The sequence below is a fragment of the Sorex fumeus genome, unplaced genomic scaffold (assembly GCF_029834395.1).
Source record: "Sorex fumeus unplaced genomic scaffold, SorFum_2.1 ptg000043l, whole genome shotgun sequence".
Lineage (NCBI taxonomy): Eukaryota > Metazoa > Chordata > Mammalia > Eulipotyphla > Soricidae > Sorex > Sorex fumeus.
In genome coordinates, this window is record NW_026606100.1 from 43,153,383 (window position 1) to 43,178,015 (window position 24,633).

The 24,633-nt window shown below is 44.0% G+C and overlaps 1 non-coding gene across 1 annotated transcript; it reads right to left on the reverse strand.

Moving 5' to 3' along the window:
• Positions 1–20,612: 20,612 nt before the first annotated feature.
• LOC130030003 (U6 spliceosomal RNA) lies at positions 20,613–20,715 on the reverse strand. Its single transcript, XR_008793435.1, has one exon. It is a non-coding gene; the product is annotated as a U6 spliceosomal RNA (small nuclear RNA).
• Positions 20,716–24,633: the final 3,918 nt, after the last annotated feature.

The following is a 24,633-nucleotide window of genomic DNA, read 5'->3' on the forward strand; positions in this document are numbered from 1 at the left end:
TGGCAAGAAAGAAGGCCACACTGACACCCACCTGGTCATGACAAAAGATGGTGGCATTAATCCTCGATGCTTCTTTCTTTGTGCCACGAGGCTGAAACTATCCTCTTGGGCTGGATAGGCCTGTGGAGAAAGGGAGGACGGGCTTGTGAGAAGATGGAACTTGAAAACACCAAGGCACAATATACAGAGTGTCTGGGGACCACTCCAAGACAGGTTACAGGGACAAGATGATCTGGGGACAGAAGGAACTGCAGCAAGGCTAAGCGGTCCATTTTCACTCCAAGAATTCAAGTTGTATTTGGGGGTATATGGCGGGGAGGGGAAGGACCCAGCCACAGAACCAGAGGCCCAGTGGCCTGACGAGGAAAGTAAAGCTGAAGTTCGGGCTGTCAAATATTCTGGAACGCTACCCCATCCCTCCTGGGTCTACAGTAACATCAGCCATGAAGCCACACTCCTGCGCGATGGCATCTTGTGGAGAGGGAGCTGAGGTTGATGTGTGTGTGGAGGAGAGATGGAGGCAGGGGTGGGGGGTGAGGGCAGCAGAAGGGGCCCGGCAGGCAAGTTGCTGAGCAAAGAATGCCTAACGAGTTTCCAGACCTGGCCCGGGTAGCTGAGCCAGATTTCTTTCTGCCTCTGCAGAAAGAAAACCCAAGACCAGAAGGTTCCCGATGGGCAGAAGCCATCAACGTCAGGGTGAAAGGAAGGCAGGACCCAAGAAGGAGACACATGAGTCACAGGGCCCAGCAGAGGCACCACCTGGGATCTGGGGGTGAAGGCATTAGTCTGAGGAGCTACCAGTCCAGACAGAGTGAGGCACCATGTGGTAAAACTTCCCTGGGGATTATGGTATGAAAGTGAATAACTGCTACTTCAAAATGACAGATGAGGGAAAGGACCAGGGTTGGGTGACCTCCGGGGAGTCACTGGCTGTTTCGGGACTGGCCCAGTTGGGCCTGCGTCAGTCAGGACCCATGGCCCCATCCCTAACCTTCCTCCCCTCCCCACCCCCGACTTGCAAGGAGATCTGCAAGCCCCTCTACCCCAGGGGCCCTTTCAAAGAAAACCACCCAGGTCAGGAAAATTCGGATTTTCACAAGGATCCCATGAGGAAAAACAATGATCTCAGTACCTAGAGAGAATGATTTCAGAGGAAAATGAAGTCTCAAAAAACCAGATGGTTCCTTTGTTTCCAACCCTTGCCTATAAATTCTGTATTTTCTGTTGTGCGCATTGAAACCGACTGTAATTGACATTTTGTTATCCGGAGTCAGCTGATGAGAACGTTGAGAAAGCAAAACAAGAATTAGTGAGATGGTTTTCTTTCTTTTTCCCTTTTCCTTTTTTTTTTTTTTCCCAAACAAGGAAGTCCAAAGGTTCCGATCCGCTTAAAAAAAGACAAAGAAGCAAGAAAAGAGAAGGAAGTTTGTGGTTTATTCTTGATGGCTCCAGCCCTGCCCTCTGAGGAGCTGATAAGCGGCTCTGCGGGCACGTGCCTGATCCAGCTGCTGCACATCAGAAACAGGTGGCTCTGTCTCTAGTGCTCCATGCAAAGGAGCAAGGAACAAGCACCTTTGGATTCCCAGCCAAGCCCTGGTGGTTTCGTAGCCCTTTCCACGCTTGAGCTATGGAAAATTGCTGTTCTTGGCTGGAAAGTCACAGTTTAGCAAATGCTGCGCTTCAGGGGACATGGGGGGTAGGGGAGACAGAAATCCATTTGTATTTGCTGCCTCCTGGGGCTCCCCAATCATCCACTTGGCTCCCGGAGCCCCCGGCTGAGTGTTGCAATGCACAGCAAGGGCGCCGAGAAATGAGGCACAAATGTCGCCAGAGCAACCATTAAGAAGCAAGCTCTAGAAGTCTTCGGGTCCACGTGCATTCCCCCTCCCCCAATCACCAACATGAACACACACGCACACACACACACACACACACACACACACACACACACAGAAGTGCTGGACGCCACCACCATCACCACAAGCCCTGCTGTCCAGAGTCTGTGCATGTTTTGCTGTGCTGTCTGGCTTCTTCTCCAAATCGGATCTGGGTGCTTCGTTCACAACTTACTGAGGATCATGAGAAAGAGGCTCCCAGAGCCAGCAGGGAGCCCAGCGACATTCTAATGGAGCTGGACCCGTCTCTCCAAACCCAATATACATTTGGGAGAAAGGGCACTGGGCTTAAATGTAGTGAATCAATGTCCCTTTCCCACCCTAAATAGCAACCAGTCCCTAAGGATGTTGAATTTTCCATATATAACCCTTAGGAATGGGGTGAACTTTGGGTTGGAGAGGAAAGAGACTAGCCGAGTTGATGGGTACAGGGAGACTATCTTTGTTCCCACGTGCAACCCTGTCATCCACGGAACTTGGTCGCTTGGTTAGAAGCTTTGGGAAATGGCGTTTTCTTGGCTGCAGCGTGGTAAGGGAAAATGGGAAAAGCCAACGGAATTTCTATCTCAAGCTCACGGCTCTGAGCACTCCTGCAGCTCCTCGCCTGAGCCTGCCCGCTGTCAGCTCCTATGCCACCACCATCTGTGGGACTCATTTCACAGGGAATGCTTGCAGACCCTAGAGCAATTCTTTTTGTTACTGAAGCTTTTGTTTCAATTAGTTTTATTGAAAGAAATTTAGAGAGAGATGGGAGGGGAGGGAAAGGGCGAAGAGAGACCCATGTTCGAGAGAGCAAGGTATTCTTCAGAGTGACAAAAGCAGAGAGCAAGAAATGTGTATTCAAAAGAGAACACAGGTTGGGGTGGGGAGGAGAGCCCTAAAATTAGAATTGAGAACAAAACAAAATTAAAAATATTAAAAACCGAAACAAAGCTTCCGAGGTATTCTTTCCATTTTTCTAGTCACTCCTAGAGAGCCCTAGAAGGGCAGACTTGGGCCCATTATTTTCCCAGCATCCCATTGAGAGCCCTCGCAATTGAAGGCTCCAAAGTAATTTAATTTAATGACTACATGGGTGGCCAGGCCCATGCCAAGTACGGGCAGATTCCTGCTGTAGGAAGTAACAAAGACTACAGTTCCCTTCGGAAAACACTGGCTGGTGTCTTTCTGGAAATCACGGGTCACAATGAGAGTCACAGGAAGGATGCCCCAATTACAGAGGTACCTGCCGTCCTACTGGCACCCAGCCAGCCTCAGTATCTCAGGCATGGATACAAGGAGTGGGAGAGTTGGAGACACCACAAAAATCCTGAGGTCTAGAGAAGAAAAGACTGGTATGCCAAAGCTAACTGTTGGACATTGAAGAAAACTGCAGGAATTTTGAGAGCCCGTTGTTAAATCGTTGGTAACTTATAATTGTTGGGAGTAATCACACCACAGAGATTAGCAGACTGAAAATTAATGCTTTCCTGCACCCTATCTCTTCTCTTCTCAGCGAGCTGGTTTAGCAACAGAACGCTACTGCAGGGGTCTGATCAGCAGTGGACAGGCAAGAATTCTTTTTTTAAAGCAAAGTTTCAAGCTTGACCTCATGATTGCACAAAACCACAGGCCCTGCCAGCAACAGACTATGGTCCCAGGAGCAAAGGTTGGGCATTACCTGTAGCTGGGACCTGTTTGAGTCACTTCTAGGCCTAGTCTATTACATCTACTCCTATAATATCCCTGAGTTGTGGCTATTCTGCCAATGACATGGTGGGCTCATGCGTAATATGCATTTTGGGTATGGATGTTTCTTTTTTGGATGGGCCTCAGAGCACAGCATAGGAAACAATCAAACCATAGTTCCCAATCATGAGTCCTCAAAGGGAAATAAACAGAATGTGATGACCTGAGTCTCCACATAGGACATTTTCTTGAATATTTGCTGCTCCCCCACTCCATTCCCCACCATCTTTTTCTCTTTGGTGTCCATTTAATACTTTGCTGGCGAAATTTCTAGAGTCTCATGGTAAGAAATGTGATCAATGTGATTCAACAATCATGGCATTTAAATTCATGTCTCTCCCCACTGCCCTCCTCCCATGCTCCAGATTATATCTGACTTCCTCTGTGATGTCCCCATTAAGATGTGCCACAGGCGAGAAAGGGACCCTCCTTCATTGCTGGTGGGAATGTCCACTGGTTCAGCCCTTCTGAAAAACAGTATGGACGCTTCTCAAAAAATTAGAAATTGAGCTCCTATTTGACCCAGCATTACCACTCCTGGGAATATATCCCAAAGAGGCAAAAAAAAGTATAGTCAAGTGACACCTGCACTTGTTTTTCATTGCAACACTGTTTACAATAACCAGAATCTGGGAAAAAACCTGAGTGCCTGAGAACAGATGACTGGTTAAAGAAACTTTGGTACATCTACACAATGGAGTACTATGTAGCTGTTAGGAAAGATGAAGTCATGAAATTTACATACAAGTGGTACTACATGGAAAGTATCATGCTAAGTGAAATGAGTCAGAAAGAGAGGGACAGACAAAGAAAGTTTGCATTCATCTGGGGAACATAAAGTAACAAAATAGGAGACTAATACCCAAGAATAGCCGAGATAAGTACCAGGAGGTTTACTCCATGGCTTGGAGGCCAGCCGCACATGCTAGGGGAAAAGGAAGCTCAGATAGAGAAGGGAGCACCAAATAAAGGGTGTTGGGAGGATCCTCCCAGGATGGGAGAAGCATGCTGAAAGTAGACTATAAACCAACCGAACATGATTGCCACTCAATGCCTCTTTTGCAAACCACAGCACCCAAAAGGAGATAGAGAATAAAAGGAAATGCCCTGTCACAGAGGCACGGTGTGATGGGGGGGAGGGGGAGGAATACTGGGATCACTGGTGGTGGAGAATGGGCACTGGTGGATGGATCGATACTCAATCATTTTAAAACTGAAACCCAAGCACAAAAATTTGTAAGTCTACAACTGTACCTCATGGTGTTTCACTAATAAAAATTTTAAATAAATAAATTGCATTAAATTAATCCAAAAAAATAAAAAGATGTGCCACGGGGTCCCAACCCCTTGACAAGGTCATATCAGCTCATGTCACCTACCTGGTTCCAATAGCTTCTCCTCTCATGCCAAGCATGGGTGTGTACAGTGATCGGAACCATACCCTGAGCTATCACTTCCCTCCCCTGTCTGTCCTCTGCTCCCCACTGCCTTATGGGGTTCTGGAGTTTCTCAGCATGGCAGGCAGGCTGAACTTACTGCTCCATCTGGCTGGGAAGTTCTTCTACTGGTGTCTTCATGGCTTTCTCCCTCACCTCCTCCAAGCCTGACCCTTATGAAAGAACTTCACAGGTCTCTGCCAAGGTTAACCTTCCCACTCTCCCCTCCCTTCTCCCCAGCAACTCCGACCTCTTCACAAACCCTCCCTCCAAATCTTCTGCTTCTTGTTTTCATCTTCTTGCTAGGCAGAAGCTCTCCAAGGGCATGGATTTGAGTCCTATTGGTTTACTGTTATATTCCCAAGACATAGCATGGGGTCCAGCACCAAGGAGGGGGCTCAGTAAATCAATGAGAATCTTAATTTGGGGGCTCCATCCTGGTCTTTGTGTAAATTTTCTTTTAATTTTATCTTTTCAATGTACAAAGGGACCTCAGCTTTTGATACAATTCAAGAGATAAAACTGATTAGGTAACAAAGCTCCAGGATTAAAATCAATAAGCTTAAAAATAATTTTTATGTGAAAATTGTTATACCTCTCCCCGGGGTTGTTAAATCCTTGTCTAAGTTGCGCCTTCTGTATTATCATTTTTGCTTGTTGAGTTTCATTGGCTTCTACATTACTTTCCCATCTAACGTGGTGTGTTCCTACTAGAATTTCAGTATTGAGTCAAACCTGGTCTTCTTCTGGCCTTTTTGTCTGCCTGTGTATCCACTTGTCACTCAGTAATCCCCCAACAAAACCTGGAGTTTCTCCTCTTCTACATTCAACTCATTGGCAGGTGCCGACAGCTTGATTGTCAAAGTACCCCTGGAATGGGACCACCCATCTCCACTTCTCTGCCACCTACAGAGAGCCCAAGCCACTCTCTCCCAACTGGACAGCTGCCATCACGTTCTGTCTGGTCTTCCTGCCTCTAGGCTCACCCATCCCTCCCCACAGGGGTCTTAAATAAGACCTGTGCAGCCAGCTCCAGTCACCCCTGCTTTTCCCAGAACCACCTCAGACCTTTTCCCTATTGTCACTCTTTCCCTTAACTGAATCTGTGAAGTGCTCGCCACGACATGGGGCTGTACAAGGGGTGAGGGCACATCATGGAACTAAACAAAAAATATTTACTCTTGTGTGACGCTTGCATTCTGCTTGGGAGACAAAGCGTGCACAGAAAACGTGATAATATTTGACAGAAGAGTTTCCCTCCTTCCCTGCTTGTTTATGGTTTCACTTTCTGCGTCTGTAGCTGGCCGTGGTCAGCCAGGGTCTGAAAGCTTAGGTTCAATATGATCTGAGAGAGAGAGAGAGAGAGAGAATGGACATTCATAGAACGACAGGACTTTGTTATGATCCTTCTATTATTAGTTATTAGTAATTTCTCACAGAAAAATTTAGGAGACACTAAACTTTCCTTTCTCTGGGAAAGGAGAGAGCTTTCGTGTAGATGAAGAAACACAGTCTTTCTAGGAGTCAGGATTAGTCTCAGCTTTGGGCATGCACTCGGGGGCATTAGAACATATCCTTCCAGGAGAAGGGGAGGCTACTGCGTGCAATGGAGAGGCGCAGTCTGGATAATTGAGAACTTAGAGGGGAACCGGAAGTGTTGGTCTGGAGCAGGGGGGCAGGGGAAAATTCAAATAGGTAAGAATATGGGAGGGGGCGTGTCATGAACAGAGGGGAGGGAAGTGAATACCAGGCCAGCCTGAGGTTCCCAGCACAAGCTGAGGTGGCCTGGGTTGGTCCTCCCTTTCCTGGAACTCACATCCATGCAGGCGAGGGTGGCTGACCATGGTGCCAGCAACTTGGAAGGCAGCAACAAAGTCAGGGCTTGGGGATGTCTGGGTGCTGCTACTGGCTCCCCTGGGTGCTCACTTGCTGGGTGGTTCTAAGCAGAGCTGAGCCCTAGAGGCTGAGACTTTGCATTTGGGTCTCCAGGATCTCTGCTTCAGTGACTCGCATCCTCACATGTACTGCTTCCACTCTGAGCCCCAGTACTAGGGAGAGACCCTCTGGGTCCCAGCCCTTTTCCAGAGCTCCTGGTTTATCTTTTGTCCCTCACTTCCCACTGATATGGCTGCCCAGCTTGTAATGCCCACGACTTCAGGCTAAGCTAGAAGGTTGGCCGATGCCTTCCTTAACAAAGGCCCTGAACAGCTAGTTCATGAAAAGAACAACTAGAGTGTTTCCTAGTATTATGAGAATAGCCTATTTCTCTTGTACTTATTAATCCTATGACCAGCTCCTCGTCATTTCCATCTACATTTATGTATCCCTCCTTTATAAAAAAAAAACTTACTGAATATCTAAAATAAAACTTTTACCCTCACTCATTCCCCTTTCCTGTTTGTTCTTGCATATCGATAAACATCACTATGCAAAAATACTGACGCTTCATTTATTTTATTTATTTGATGACTTGTTTATCACAGCCTCTCCTGTTCGTTCTCTGCCTCCAGGGTGCAGAAGACAAGCTGCTCATAGTAAAATGTTGGAAAAAAAAAAAGAACAGAAAGAGAATTTTTGCCTGTTCATTTATTACTAACCTGATGCCTGTTATAAATTGTGCAAGGATATTGTACACGGGTTAAGGTGCTTACCTTAAATGCAGCCAATGCCAGGTCTAGCCATAGCATAATGTGATCCTCTGAGCACTGCCAGAAGTAGTTCCCACACAGAACCCTGGAAGTTTTGTGCTTGAGCACTGCTGGGTGTGACCCAAAAACATATTTAAAAATACCAAACTAGGTCTGGAGTGATAGTACAGTGGGTAGGGCATTTTCCTTGCACATGGCCAACCCGGATTCAATTCCCAGCATCCCATATGGTCCCCCAAGCACTGCCAGGAGTAAATCCTGAATGCAAATCCAGGTATAACCTCTTAACCCCTGTGCATCAATGTGTGTGACACAAAAAGCAAATAAATAAATAAATAAATGAAATTAAAATACCAAACTAAATTCAAATGGTTTCATAACTAAAGGTGATTTGAATGCAAATCTCACACAGTTTAATGCGAAACCCCCATATATGTTCATAAGGTCACTAAAACATAAAACATAAGACAAACATTTTATTGACGTCATTTGTCAAACTTACTTTTCATAAAGCACAACCAAACAAAACCAAACAATGGCTAAGCTCAACCAAACCCAAAGCAAATCCTACCTTCACATCACACAAAAACGTTTTTATTCTTGGTATTAAAGTTTGCACTCATGACAAGACAAGAGTCTTGTCTGTAAATGACACTCAAACCTAAGAACTCTGTCTAAAAGCTGATGGAAATACTCCCTCTCTAGCAAGAAATGGAGCTAAATTCCTAGCAAGAAAATACAGAATTAGCTGATTATTGAAAGCAATACTAAAACTCAGACAATCCCTTAAATGATTATCATTCATGAAATCAGCGGAGACTCATCTTCGCCTCTTTTACTTCTGTCTATTCTTAGAATCCTACCAGAAGCCCCACAGAAAACCCTGTCCTTTCTTAGCCAACAGCCTCAGTTCCCTCCTGAATACATGTGAGTTCGTTCAAGCGTGGAGCCAATAGGTATTGATTGTCTCCTGCATTCCTGAGCTGCTGAGTTCCAAGGTCATTGTCTTGGAAGAGTTCCTTCCTTTTCTAACCTGTAAATGTTACGCCATTGCCCCAAAGCAGCAAGACCAGCCCTTCCTTGTTTTCCTGAACCTTCTCCCCCAGACCATTTGGGGTGGAACGCTTCCTGCTGCTATTCCTACAATTCTCCGCTACGGCTTTCTATTTGTCCTTGGTTAAGTGCTCTTCCTTCCCATTTTTGTTCCTGCCCTTTTAAAGTCTCAGAGCATCAGAGGATTTCCTGTCCTGCCTCTGGTTTGATTGGCTCCCTTCCCTTTTCTGAGCCTCAGCCCCACTCACCAACTCACGGTGACTTTTCAGAGCGGGCCCAACCTTCGAGGGATATCATTCACACAAGTCTCCGACTATGATATCAGGTCTCTCCTCTCTTCTTTGGGAAATCTTCCAAAAATCTTGCCAAATTGCATGTTTTAATTGCAAGGCCCACCTCCTAACCCTCATTCTTCACCCTCAGCTGTTGTGAGCTCAGAAATGGATCTGGGGTCCAGGTAGCTATGAATTTGAGTGCTGGCTCTACCGCCTGTTACCACCTATTTTTTGTTGTTGTTGTTTGTTTATTCTTATAATTTTTTTATTTTATAAAGTAGTTCACAATATTTCATTACATTTAGTATCCAATACCAATCCCACCGCCATTACAACTTCCCACCACCACATTTCAGGTGTTTCCATCCAGAACCCCAATCCTTGCCTCAAAGCAGAATCAAAATAGCATATTTTGTATTGTTTGTTATGAAAAAAAAAAACACTGAAAATGCCACAAATAAGTATTCTTAGAGGAAAGAGGGTGAGGATTATTGTAATTATTGTATTCCACCAAGGGGCCATTAAGCCCTTCTATAAGAGATCACTAACATGTTATGAGAAGTTGAGCCTTGTGTGTGTCTGTGTGTGTGTATATATGTATATATGTATATATATATATATATATATATATATATATATTTGCTTTCTGGGTCACACCCAGCTTGCACAGGGGTTACTCCTGGTTCATGCACTCAGGAATTACTCCTGGCGGTGCTCAGGGGACCATATGGGATGCTGGGAATTGAACCTCTGTCAGGCTGTGTGCAAGGCAAATGCCCTACCCGCTATGCTATCGCTCCAGCCCCTATATATATATTTTTTTAATTTTCCTTTACAATTGATTGCCTCCTACTTTGAACTCCATCAAATGATATTACCACCTATTTGTAATAACCACTAGTTATTACGTTTTCTGATACCCCAGCTTCTTTATATATGTCAGTATAAATGAGGACTGCTCAAAAGACCATCTTTTGCATAAATACCACACCAATAAATATGTATGCCTGAAGGGCATCCAAAATGCTGTTCTGATGTAGACAACTCTTTATCTGGGCAAGAGAAGCACACTAACAACCTTGAATACTAAACCAGAAACAGTCACACAGCTGTCACCTGCCTCTGACTTGGGACTTGTACTTGGGGGATTGAGATGCCCAAATGAGCAAGTCAAAATATAGGACAGTCACTAAAGCTTAATTTTAGAAAAAAATAAATAATATTTTTAGTGTATGTATGTTCCAAATATTGCCTGGAGAATATGTAGACCAGAAGGTTCTTAGCTGTTTCTCAGAAATATACATATGCTTGTTGAGAGCCCAGAGTTACCTTTGTGAGAAGTTGGGCAAGCCTGAAATCATTTCCTATCCCACTCTTCCATGTCTAACTCAGGCAACAGATCCGTGTGCAAAGAAGCCCTCGAACTAATCCACCCATCTACAGCATGTAGTAGCCCAGAGTCAGAAGCATTGTGTAAACTCAGTTAGCCCTCAGAACCACAAAGGATGATAATGATGAGTGACTAGTGTTGCCTCAAGCCAGTAACTATGGAGTTAATGTTTTGAGCAGCAATAGATAACAACTATGTTTACAGACTGCATGAGAGGACTAGTGTTTCAAGAAGATCACATAGTAAGGCAATCAGCATGGGCCTGGGACCCCTGTAATAGCCCCCACATCCCCCAAGCACACATGCGTGTGTGCGCACACACACACACACATACACACACAAAATCAACTAGATGGGCACACGGCACCTCACGGGCTCTCTTCTCTGCTGAGTTTACTTTCATTTCCACATAACTAATTTCTCATTATTGTCCAGAATTGTATTTCAGAGATGCCAGCCAATTCCCCAAAGTGCTTTCTTGAACTCATGGGAGATGCAAGTGAGAGCAAAGCATTGTGCGATCCTCTGTCTCAGCTGTGAGACCTCCTGGCAGAATGTGGAGCCCTCGCTATTCATTTGCATGGCCCCTAGACAGCCAGATAATCAGCCTAGGAATCTTTTATTTCTATAATACAGTTCGCCCCCCCTCCGCCGCACCCCACCTGAACCACTTCTGTTTGCTCCCTTTTCTGTCTACAAAGATTCTAATGTGCTTCTTGGCATACATAGTGTATTTTTATGAAGATGTTGACAGGTAAGCAATTGTGTGTTTACTTGTTTTCACATTTCCTCCCCTTCTGAGTGCTGATGGCTAAGAATTCATGATGTCTTGGTCCCCCAGTCAGTGACCCACAACTTACTCTGATGACTACTTTCTGAATCAGTGCTTAGGGTTCACTCCTGGAGATGCTTGGAGAACCATGGGGACCGGTGGGTTGAATCTGGGCCTCCATCTACCCAAAGATGTCTACAACCAAATGCTAGGAACTTTTGAATGTTACCTTATGTGGAAAGGGAACTTGCAGTCACGACTAGATTAGAGCTCTAGAGATTCAGAGAGTCCAATGTATTCATATGGGTTCTTACAAGAGAAGCAGGATACTGAGAAACAAAGCTACGTGGATGGAAGCAAAGGTCAGCACAAGGTGAAGCCATGAGCCAAGGTATGAGGGCAACTTCTAGAAGACAAGGCAAGGAGGTGCTTCTCCCTGATAGCTTCCAGAATACCTTGATTTCAGTCCATTCAGGAGGTGTTTGCTCTTCTGCAAAGCCCTAAGATTATAAATGACTGTCATTGTAAGTCACTGAATTTGTGGTGCTGTTTTGAAGCAATAGGAAGAGGGAAAGTTTCCAGCCTTCTTCAAGCAGAAAGGTCATTCATGGATTGAAAGTTGTTTATAATTATTACTTCACTTCAATTCCTAAAAAGCTTGAGATGGCACCTTAAGGAATAGAGGCTTTATTTTTTTATTTGACCCAAAGGAGCTATAATTTTAGAGGAAAAGAAGGTACAGTGACTCTTATCTTCTCTAAGCCTAGAAAAAAGAAGAAAAATGGCCAGAATGCTGTGTCTACAGTCAGGATTCTTACATTTAGGATTACGTTTGCTTCTGGTTTCTAGGGAGAAAAGGTCCCCTTGACTGTGGTAAAGATTGCTGTCTGACATCAAACTTGACAGCATTTCCCAGGCTGCATGGCAGCAGGGTGTGGCCCGGGATGATGTATGTACATTCAAGTAATCCCTTCCCCAAACATCAATGCACGTGACTCTTTGTTCTTGCCCCTTCTGTTGACTTGATGCAGTTCATCATGACCATCTTGGAAGCCCGCTGTTGGATAAACTACAAAACAGAAATAGCCTAGTCACCACTTAGAAGAGAATAACCAGTCAATCAGTAACATCTGTTTTGGTCTTCATACGAGTGAGAAATTAACTTCTCTTGTGTTGAGCAATTATACATGTTGGGGTTGTTGCTCATAGCAGCTAGCATTACTTTAAGACAATACACCCTGAAAATTCCAAATATTTGGGGTAAGCACAGCCTGTTTTGCAGACAGGCACACCATGAGACCAGTGCCACCTGTAAAAAGCTGAGCAGGGCTTATGTTTCACTCAGAATACAGCAGGTTTTATAAACATGTTCTTTGCAGGTTTTCCTCGCTTAGCCCAATTCAAGCCACTGCTGATGCAACAAACCCTTCTCTCAATGCATTGCATAACTTGTATTAACAAAAACAGCCCAGTTTTAATATTTTCACTGTGGTCTAAATCTGAATGAGGAAATCACTTAATACCCTCTGACTTTGTCAAAACACAGTTCTCGGGACACAACCATCCAAACATTCTTGCAGGTCCAAGAGAAACACAGCCCTGCAAGTGTGCACTTGTTCCTGGACCAAAGATTAGGGTGACCGACCATCCCAAGTTTGCCAACACTGAGGGAATTCCTGGGGACTGGGCTCAACAGTTTTAAAACTGGGACAATCCCAGGAAGATTGGGAAGAGCTGGTTACCCGACAGGGTAATATTCTGCTAGAAACAAGTCTGCATATATGGTTGGAGACCAAAAAGAAAATGAAGAGGGATTTTTCTCGACTTTTACCCGGAAAGGTAGATTTTGGCTCAGGAAATTCATTGCAATATTGTTATTTATAGAAAATGTACATATTTAGTCATTCAGGTGACCAACATATATTTCTCATACAGATGTGATTGTCATCTCTGCCTCCTGGCTCCCAGTTTATCAAAGTTCTGACATTTCCTTAGTATTGAGAGTTATCAAGGTGCTTCTTGATTCTCATGAAGGTAACTTGGGAAGAATATCTGAGGATAGGGGATGGAGTCTGCCAAAAAACCATAAGGTTTCTGAGAGGGGAGAGAAACTAAAGGTTGAGTTCAATAGCCTCTGGTTGAAGACTTCATTCATCAAGCCTGGCAATGAAGTCTCTACAAAAGTCCCCAAAGCAGGAACTTGGAGAGCTTCTGGTGAGTGAACATGTGGAAAATTGAGGAGACTGGCATGCCTGCTTCCCTGCTTCTTTTCCCTACACCCATGCCTCTCTTCCATTCCTTTGAAATCCTCTTTGCAATGAGTAGCAGTGATCATAGATAAACCAGTTTCATGTGCTCTATTAACTTTTAACATATGCCTTAGAGACCTGGGCCCTTCAAAATTAGGATGAGAATGCTATTCGGGTCACCCAAAGAGGAATTGAAAGAGCTATGGTTGGAGTATCACACTTCACGCAAGTGATAGAAGGAATCCGGAGTTTCAACTTTCGTTGACGATTGAGAATCAGGGACGCTGTCTTGTTTGCCAAGGCATCGAAAATCAGATGAGCTGGACACATAATGTGATTTGGAGACGACCACTGGACTAGAGTCGTTACCAACTGGATTCCACGGGACATCAAAAAGATGTGCGGCCACCCACCTACGACATGGTCAGACTTCTTCGTCAAGACCCTAAATGCACGGTTTGAAGCTCTTCATGTTCCTGGAGCGAGCAGACGCCATTGGGCTACACTAGCATGCAACAAGGACGAATGGAGACGTTACTGGCACCCACTCGAGCAAATCGATGAGTAACAAGATGTCAAGTGATCAAGTGATCAAGCAAGCCTGGGGCAGGTGGGAGTCTTGACTTGTCACCAGGTGGCCAGAACTACGTGATCCTGGGTTGAGTTTTGTGACTGGTGTGACAAAACTGCAGGCAGGAGGAAGGACATGGAGCCTCTTACACCTGAGACATCAATGCTCTCACTAGTCGATAGTGTCTCATTTGGGCTGAATTCTCAATTGCACTAGTGTGGGAAAGCCAACACACTTCGTTTGGCATTGGATCTGGGAAAAGTAAGTGGGGAAAATCCCCATCTCTGATTCAACCAATGGCAGTGCGAATCCTGGTCCTCAAAAAGACCAATGATCAATGCAGAGATGTGATTGGTGGGGAAAGTGTCCATGTTCTCTCTTGCCTGGAAGTGCAGGAAACCGACATTGAATACTGGAAGAACGGTCTGACACAGTAAGATGCTATTACAAGCGGGAAGGTGAGTACAGATGGCAGCCAGGGGGCAGTCAGTAGTAAGAGGCAAGAGTTGGGGAGGGGAGGGAAGGGACAGCACAGGCACCATCTGCTCTTCTGCATCTCCCGCTGCCCACCAGCTCATCAACATTTGCCGTTAGTTACTTGTGGTTAACCACATTGTGGTTCCTGGCATGTTACACTATTAATTAGTTCAGGTCCCATCCCTGAAAGCCGACTGTCTTCTCAGAGACTTGGAGATGCATGACTTTGACACTAATATAAAGAGTGGTTGATGCTAACGGTGACCCTAATGAAATCAAGTCAGACCACCTGAGAAAACCTGGTGCCTCTCCCTCCTCAGTCCTTCTTGCTCATGCCGCCATGTTGGTCACATCCTGTGCTCTATGTATTAATAGCAACCAGATGCAAATAAATCTTGTTTTCAAAGGAAATTACATATATAACCAACATAAATGGAATGTCAGAATCACTTCAAAGAACTATTAAAATCCCGTAAAACCAAGTACAGCAAAAACCAAGCAGTGTCATAGGAGGCTGGCTTGAGGTCATTGTCAGTGGAAAACAGTGGGACAGGTTGAAGACTTATTCTCTCCTGACTAAACAGGGGCATGAGCAAAAGTAAGAGACGTCAGTATAGAGGCACTCATGCCACACTGGAACAGTATCCTCAGCCAACTGAGTAGGCATTGGGAAAGAATCACCCATTCATCACCAATTTAATCTTCCATTTTGCATAGCTGAAATTTAATTCACAATCAATCCTGAGGTAGCTTTATGTGTTTGACTTTGGGCCACACCCAGTGGTGCTCGGCTTACTCCTGGCTCTGTGCTCAGGGATCATTTCTGGTAGGGCTCGGGAAACCAAATGGAGTATCGGGGACTGAATCCAGATTAGCCATGTGCGAGGCAAGCAACCTACCCACTGTACTATCACTCTGACCCAATTTGGGGTAAATTCTTAACACAGTCTCAACTTCCGGTTCCTTCTCTCCCTTGATTTTGTAGTTATCTGCTGAATAGATAATAATTTGAAGCCCTTTCCTCTCTGCTCTCTCCACATCCTACTTCTCAAGAGCTAATCTTGCCTCTTGCTTGTTTCTAAAAATAAAAGGGATGCGCCCCGAACCTTTCTTTCATCCCCCTTATAATGAACATGCACACTCAGACCTCAAATCTTAAATGAAACTCCGCTTTCCATCCAGTTTCAGAGACTTCATTTTTATTTCGATGCTTTTTTAAAATTTTCACACTGCAACTCCTGAGAGAAACCCTCCGCACACACTCAGGTCCATCTCTGTCATCCCAAATCCCTTAATTCCCCAGCTCCAGCTCTCCTCTTCTCACTGCAAATAGCCCATGATGAGCGCTTCCACTTGGGTGCCTTCCCGCCTTCCTGTTCTCTTATGGAATTCTCCTTCTTGGTTGCTGTGACATACATATTCTTCTCTTGCCTTCCACTCTTCATCTGCCTCCTCTGAATCTCCTGCTCAAACCCTTTTTCTTTTGCCCAACCCCCTGGGTGGCCACCAAGACTTAGCCCTCTCTCGCCTCCCTCCACAGTGTCTCTCCCAAGAAGATCTGAGTAGTTCCACGCTGTGAACTGTCATCCAAAGGCTGAAATGCCCTGAACTGTCTTTTCAACCTGAGCTGTGCCCTTGAGGTCTACTTGTCATGCACAGATGCTCATCTGCTAGCTCCATTTGGACAGCTTACATCATTTTTTATTCTATAGAGCCAAAGTCAACTTTAGATTTTTCTCTGAAAACTATCATTTTCAGTTGCTCTCATTTCAGGGAAGGGTCACTGCCACTCAATAACCTAGAATGGCCTACTTCCCAAACCTTGGCGTAAGTCTCTATCTCTGTCTCTGTGTTTCTCTCTATTTCTCTCTGTTGCTTTCTGTTTCTCTCTCTCTCTCTCTCTCTCTCTCTCTCTCTCTCTCTCTCTCCTTTCTCTCTCTCTCTCTCACTTTCTCTTTCTCTCCCCTCCCACCCTTACATAAAGCCCTCAACAAATGAGTATCACTGCAGAGATGAATAAAATAATAAAATTTCAAGGTTTACAAGAAAACAAATCATGATACAAAGCTTTTAAATAAAATATTTTTAAAAGAATTAAAGGCTTTTAGAGAGATAAATACATAAAAACAAGAGTGTAATCCTCCAACTAATAAAAATTGTTTGTTTGAACTTTCCTCAAAGGCACTTAGAGAATACATACCCATCCCTGGAAACTGTAGAACTCCTTAGTTTTTTGAAAAGTAATTAGAAGCTGAAAAGGAGTTCAACGAGCAAGACACTTGCCTTGCTCCCTTGCTGCTAACCTAGGTTTGATACCTGGCACCATATAGGGTCTCCTTTATGCTCAGGAGTGATCTATGAGCATAAAGCCAGGAATAAGCCCTGAGCACCACCTGATAAGACCCCAAAACAAAAAAGTATATGCGTTAATGGTCTAAAGAGAGAGTTCCTATCTATTTTTTAGATTAATTGGTTCCTGCATCAAAACACACATAGACATGAGAGAGAGGAGAGAGAAAAAGAGAGAGAAGAAAAAAGGGATAGAGAGAGATAAAGAGAGCGAGAGGATGGAGAGACAGAGTGAGAGGGAGAGAGAGAGAGCAAGCTGAAAACACAATGTTTTTAGGAAGAAAAAATGCTAGGTACCTAGGCTCAGAGAGAGAAAACTACTCACAATAAGTTGGAAGCTAATCTATATAATCTTTCAGGTATAGATGGGGTGGCCTAGTGCTGAGATCTGACTTCAGGCCACCCCACACTTGCTGAGTTGTTTCTGTGGGGTTTTCCAGTACTAGGGTCTCATGATGTCTCAGGCAGGCACTTGGCTGCTAAGTCACATCCCAAGCCCTGTGGAGAGATTTTATGAGCTCAACCTCCCAGTTTTTCTACCTTCCTTTATTTCCTCTCCCACAGGACCGCTATTACCACAGAAAGATTATTTCCAAGATTACATTTTTTCTCTTTTGAGAGACAGACCACAACCCTAAATCAAAATCCTTTGAGAAAATTTGATTGCTGAGCAATGACAGACCTGTAAGTCCAGATGTGTCTGAATCAAGCACCTTCCTAGGGTGAACGGGAGGCATATGAACAGTTCATGTTACATATGATTGCCTGAGTTCACATCACGGGATCAAACCTTTAAAACAATTTTAATGTCATAATCATAAGCTACTCTTAGTCAAAAAGTTTAAAGAGAATTAACGTATGACCCAGCAATAGCAACTGCCTTCCAAGACAAGAACATTTTAAACATGAAGATTAATCCAGTAATGTCTGTAGCAGGATGATTTGTGCTAATTAAAAAGAAAACAAAGCAAGCCATAGAAACGGCTCAAGTGGTAGAGCACGTGATTCCCCCTACACACTGCTCAGTGTGGCCCCAGTGTCCCCACCCCTGGGCTCAAGCACTGCACCCAGGACCTCACCCACAGGGCCAAGCGTGTCTGGGAGTGAATTCTATTAAAAAAATTAATGAAAAAAGAAAACAACACTCATGTCTATAAACCGATGGATGGGTAAATAACATGGCATGTTTACATAGTTCAATGTTATCTGGCATTGACAAATTAAGCAGTGAACCATGCTACAGCATGAACCTTGAAGACCATATAGTGAACGCAAAAAATGAATCCCAAAAGATCACAAAGCTGTATTATTTCCATGAACATGAAATGTCCAGAACAGATTAGTCTATAGGGACAGAAAGTAGATCGGCATCTGCTTAAGCCTGGAGGTTACAGGGAAAGGAGAGAAAGAACCTGCAGTCAGTACTACTAATTGCCAATGAATTCTACATTTTATTTGTTTGTGTGGCTCTGTAAGGGGGTTGAGGGCCATGCCCATGGACCATATGTGGTATTGAGAATGTGACCAGGATCAGCCACATACACAGCAAGCACCTTAATTCCTGTACTATATCTCCAACCCAAATTCTACATTTTAAATAAATGAATCGAACAGTATACGAATAAAATTCATATCAATAAAACTGCTGAAAGCAAGAATCATATGCTCCTTCCACAAATTATTTCTTCTTCCTATTTTTAGAGAACTTGGCATATTAAAATCAATAAATCAAACTGTCTTGTTAAATGCCATGATAAATATTTAGAGTTTGTTTTAACAGCATGATACTCAATTAACAGAAGTTGACTAAACAGTTAATGTTTACAACCTGGTAGATTACATTCCTAGCTCTTTGATTCAATGGTACATTTCTCATAACCTTCCTCGGCCAGCTTCTTGGATGGACATTTAACATTTGTCAAGGAGATTGCCTTTGCAAAGCAGGACATTTCCTGTGCTGTTGGGGGTTTCCATGGCTGTGCCATCCAGGAGGCAGAGCACTGTGTGTTAAAGGAATTCATGGCCTTTCCCCATTGGGCATCCTTTTATTTTAGGTTTTCAATGATTTTGATCTATTCCCCACTTGTAATAAAGTATTACCTTGATTAAAAATCACATTCTTACAAATGGTGACGCTCAATCAACCAACAGTGATGCTGATCTTGTCCTTACTTCTTGTCATTCACTCACTGTAGCTGAGCTCTCTGGTATGGTCTGCATTTGACCTTGAGACAATGACAGCCTAAGCATGTTGTTAGTTTAATGTCATGCCAGAGCTGTGACCAACAATAGCCATAATTGTGTCCAAACAGTCCTAATATTCAACAATGTCAAACAAGATTCTCAAGGGTGCATTGTGCAGATGAAACTGAATTTGATGACATTGGCTGCTCTTTCTAGCAAGTGTTCTAGATTAGCTTTTACACTGAGATTTCACTCTGCTCAGTGGCTCTGTAGGAGTGTTTCACATTTCAACCTTGTCGAGATTTTGATTTTCAAGTAGACAAGCATTTTAATGACCCAGTTGTTTCCAGTATGCTAAAAAGAAAGTGTGGTGTTTCCAGAGTGTTCCAAGAATATATTGCTTTCTGCCTAGATATGGTGATTTTTTTTAATTATCCCAAAGGATGGCCTTTATTATTTAAAAATAAAAAGCAAATACCAAAACACCCTCCTACCTCTGCTGAGCGATTGCCAACATGTATTTCACTTGATGGTTATAGAATATGACCACTTTCAGCTAGGCTACTATGCAATCCCACATTGATCCTGAAGTGCAAAAGACACATCGATCATACTAAATATCCTAAATCTTCTCAAAGATAAGATGCGTAGGCCAAAACAGGGATTCAATTTATAAAGCACAAATATAACACTTCCCACAGACTCTTAAGTACCATGCACATCCAGAGAATGCCAATAAAATCTGACACAAAATATCACTTGCTATGAATCGCTGACTTATTTTTCCTCTTGAAATAATGCTCGTGATGCAGCCACCAGGAAGTATGTCATTAGCCTTTGTTTTGTTTATAGTTTAAATATTCCATACAATAGCTAGCTGGGAACATATTTTATTGGGGAGGAAGGATAATCTATTCCTTTCCGCAAAACTCAAACCAAGATGAAGTCCAAGTTTCCCAGAATAAATGTTCTGTAGATTATAAACAAGCACTGGAATTCCAGGCATGAATCACTCATCTTTTTTTAAGTAAGCAACCACGAACTCTAACGTATTAGAATGGGGAGCCTCCTTGGCAGGTGTGGTAGACGAGGGACCTGTTCAGGTGTGGCTGTGTGGGAGAGGGGCTGCAGACATCACTGATACATCAGCACATCATCAGAAAGAGAATACGTAGCAGCAATAGTGAATGACTCAATTTGCACACAACTAGCAAAGGAGCAGGTGACTGATTTTCAATATCTGTTTTCTGACAAATAAGACAAACAATTCACCAAGTCCAGGTCTCAGAAGAAGGGGCAGGCTGTAATTTTTTTTTTACTATTAATTTTATTGAATCACCATGAGTTAGTTACAAGCTTTCATGTTTGGGTTACAATCACACAATGATCAAACACCCATCCCTCCACCAGGGCACATTCCCCACCACCAATATCCCCGGTATAACCCCCCTTTCCCACCCTCGCTCTGCCTCCATGACAAATATGATTCCCCATAATCTCTCTCTACTTTTGGGCATTATGGTTTGCAATCCAGACCCTGAGAGGTTATCATGTATGGTCCTTTATCTACTTTCTGCACACAACTAAAAATATGGAACGTTTCACGAATTTGCGTGTCATCCTTGCGCAGGGGCCATGCTAATCTTCTCTGTATCGTTCCAATTTTAGTATATCTGCTGCTGAAGCGACCATGCAAGCTGTAAATTAAACTCGGCCATGCTCTTAAACAAATGAAGCCCGAGACCCAGGCTAAGGTCAAGAATCAACAGTCAAGTATTCTAGTTTCTGAAAACATCGACCCAGAATGTTGTTTCCTCTATGTAGCCATCTAAACCCACCTCACTTTCCTTTTTTAAAAAGCAAAATTAGAACTGGAAGAAAGCATAGGGATTAAAGCACTTGCCTTCATGCATTCTATTCATAGCACCACATATGGTCCCCGAAGTATTGCTCAGAGTGATCCCTGAGCACAGAGCAGGGAGCATTCTGTCAGCACCATTGGGTGTAAGCCCCCAAAACAAATAACAAAAGCAAAAAAAAAAATTTAAGTTTTCTGAACATAATCAAAATATATTATGGGGCAAAAAGCTAAAAAGCATAAGAAAAAGACAAGACAATCACTATAATCTTCTCCGGAAAAAAAAATCACTATTAACATTTTAATGTTTTCCCTTACCACAAAAATGATTAACCAGTTTTGTGATGTGTTTTTGCATATAATATTTGATCGTGAGCATTTCCTCATTTCATAAAGAGTCTCTAGAGATGTGAATTTTAATGGCTGCCTATTATCAGACCATATGGGCAGACTCTGACTAACTATCCCTCTGCCGGAGGCATTTACATGGTCAACTTTTCATTATTATAAACAGTTCATTATTATAAACAGAAGATGAATATTCTTCCACTTATTTTTAACACCTCAATAGAAATCTTTGTATCCTGTGTGGGTCGAACTACTAAAAGGGAACTGTGGGCCCATGTAATTAGGAAGAAGTTTCAAAAGACTGAGTCCATCAAAGGCCTTGACATGTATCCTGGTGGGGGTGGGGGTGGGGTCCTCTGAATCAGTGTAACATCAGCCTTCATCCGCCCAGTGTTTGAGAGTTTCCCTCCAACCCTGTTTGAAATGACTTTGATTTCCACACTGGCCCCTCGTCAGTGAGCTCTCTCAGAGTAGATTGCCAGCCTCACCTGCCTTTTGGGGAAGAAAGCCTTGATGGCAACCACTAGATCCTATAGCCACGGCAAGTGAGGGACAAGGAAAGGACACTCAACCCCACTCCCCTTTGCTTATTGATTCTTTCTTTTGCGATTCTTCTTTATACGTGGTGCTGGGCCTCACACACGCAAGGCAACTGTTTGGCGTCTTGAGTTACAGTCCCTGCCCCTGGTTGTTTGTTTTTGCTGTGGTGAAACAGACATAACATAATCTATCATTTTAGCCATCTGGGGGGACTCCCACGTGTTCGTCCAGAAAGGTCCAGGAGCCCCCTCTAGCATTTTTTGGCCAGCCAGGCCAGCAGTTCTATGTGAGTGTTCCTGGACATGGCTCAGGACGTACAGTGCTCAGGGATAAGCTAGGCTCCTCTGGCAGTGCTCTGGGTACTCCAGGGCCACAGCAGGCAGTGCTTGAGGACTGAGTGGCACCCAGGATCAAATCAGGGTCAACCACAAGCAAGACATGCACCTGCACCCCTATTCTGTCTCTCTAACTCTCTATTGTAACCACTTTTAATATATAATCCATGGAATTAAAGTGGTATTTAATGAAGCAGTACAACTACCGCTGGTATCCTTTTCCAGAGTTTTCTCATCATTTGAAACATAAAGTCGCCAACTACTAAACAGTAACCCCTTTCTCCCTCTGCCTCTCAGAGTGTGGCATCTGTTATCTTCTCTCTGTCTCCATGAATCGGTCCGACTCTTCTAGGCATCTCACAGAAGTAGAGTTAGACTCTGCTTATTCTTTTGTGCCGGGCTTCTTACATTAGGCATAATATTTCCACAGCTCAGACATCTCATAGCACATTTCAGGATCGCATCCTGAAATTTTCTGGGCCCGAAATCTTTTCCATTTTATGGAGTCGCTTCGTTTCATTCATTCATTCATTCATTCAGCTGCTGATGGCCATTTGGGTTGTCTGCACCTTTGGAGTATTATGAATAATGCTGTGGTGAATATTCATGTGCAAGCATCCATTTGAAACCCTGTTTTCAATTCTTTGGGCTTCATACATAAGAATAAGATTTCTGGATAATGTTATACCCCTGTGCCATTGTTTCCAATGAGACACCAGATGCTTTCCACAGCACTGGTACCATCTTTTATTCCCACCAGCAATGTACGAAGAAGGTTCCCATTTCTCCACATTTTCATCCACACTTGCTATTTATTCTTTCTTTCTTTCTTTCTTTCTTTCTTTCTTTCTTTCTTTCTTTCCTTCCTTCCTTCCTTTCTTTCTTTCTTTCTTTCCTTCTTTCTTTCTTTTCCTTTTGGACCGTGGCCATTCTTATGGATCAGGGATTACGTCCTGTGGTTTTGATTTACATTTCCCTTAGGATGAATGATGTTGAGCATTGGTTCGTGTGTGTCCTCTGCTCATCTTCGAACCGAGATGCTGGCAGTCTGCTTTCCTGGATGGACATGACAGACAGACACCAGCACAGGGTGTTTTTCCACACAGCCTTTGGTGGCAAGGAACAGTTACTGATTCCTCGCAAAGGCACCGCTAAGAAGTCAGTTATGAGGCCAGGCGGCCCTCCTGGGATCCTTATGACAGGAAGTTCAGCAGGCCTCCAGGGATATGGAGAGGCGTCAGGTTGCTGCGCTGTGCCTGTCCCTCTCTCTGGGGCAGTGTGGTCCTGTCTATGCCTCTTCCTGCACGTCTGCTTCTCCCCACGTGAGGCGCTTAACCTCTGTCCCCAAACTCCCGGCCCAAGTGACTGACTTCCCATGATACATACTTAAGCCTCATCTTCACATGACCTCGGGACCCGGGGCCCCCAGTCCAGTCCAGTCTCTCTGGCCCCTCATTCATCTGGTGTTCTTTGAGGTCAGGAGCTGCTGTGGTCCAATCAGCTGTGACCAGAGGGCAGGTCACATAAGGCCAAATGGGCCAAATGAGGGCTGTGATGGAGAGCAGCTTCCAGAAAGGGAACACAAAGAGGGCCAGTGAGAACAATGCCTGGTACCTGGAGAAAACTGCGAAGCTTTTGAGTAATCCCATTCTTTATCATGCCCCTTTCCCAGCTTCCCAATAGTAGGGGAAGCTTTTTTCTTTTTACGGCTTTTTCTCAACTAACCACTTCATATTATTAGCCTTGAACTTGACGTTCTTGACTTTCATGATAACACCGCTGTAAGATTCAAAGGCTCCAGTGGACATTGAGGTAACAATAGTGGCACGGGGATGCCAGGAACATTGAATAAGCAAGCCAGTGGTGACTTCACTCCAAAGGCTAAAGATGGGTCTGAGCTAGGACAGTCTGCTTGGTACAACAGATTTCTCCATGAACATGCCATCAGCTGCTTTCTCATGCTCTACATGCTCTATAGTCTGCCTCCATATTTCCATTGACTCCAGAAGGCAAAATGGCAGTCTTGACCATTAAGTGTCTTGGGAAGTGAAATGCACAGATGTGTAAGAATAATCTCTAGTTTTTAGGTGAGAGCCAAACCTCTAACTTCCAATGCCCATACCAAACAGGAAGCTTCAATCATTATTTACAGGCTACTGATGACCTGTAGTGCTGTCTCCTAATTAGTATGGTTCAATTATAGGCAAATTCGTCTGTTTGAAATGTAAACCAAGGAGAAGTCAACAATTTCTCCCCAACCTCCATCTGTTGAAAAGCAGTTCACAGTCATCCCTGTGAAAGAAGGGGGCAGTCCTGTCTTTGCCGGCTGATATTGGATCCAGCCCAAACCTCTTTCCATCTGCTGGTACCTCAAGAGGGAAACCTGGTGAAGGAGACATGGGGTGAGGGAAGCCAGGCAGATCAGGACAGAACCTGAGATAGCATTGCCTCTGGGAGAATTCTCTGAGCTGATTCCCAGGATGCAGTGATTAGTTTTATTGCAAAGTGGAGCAGTTAGTCCGGAG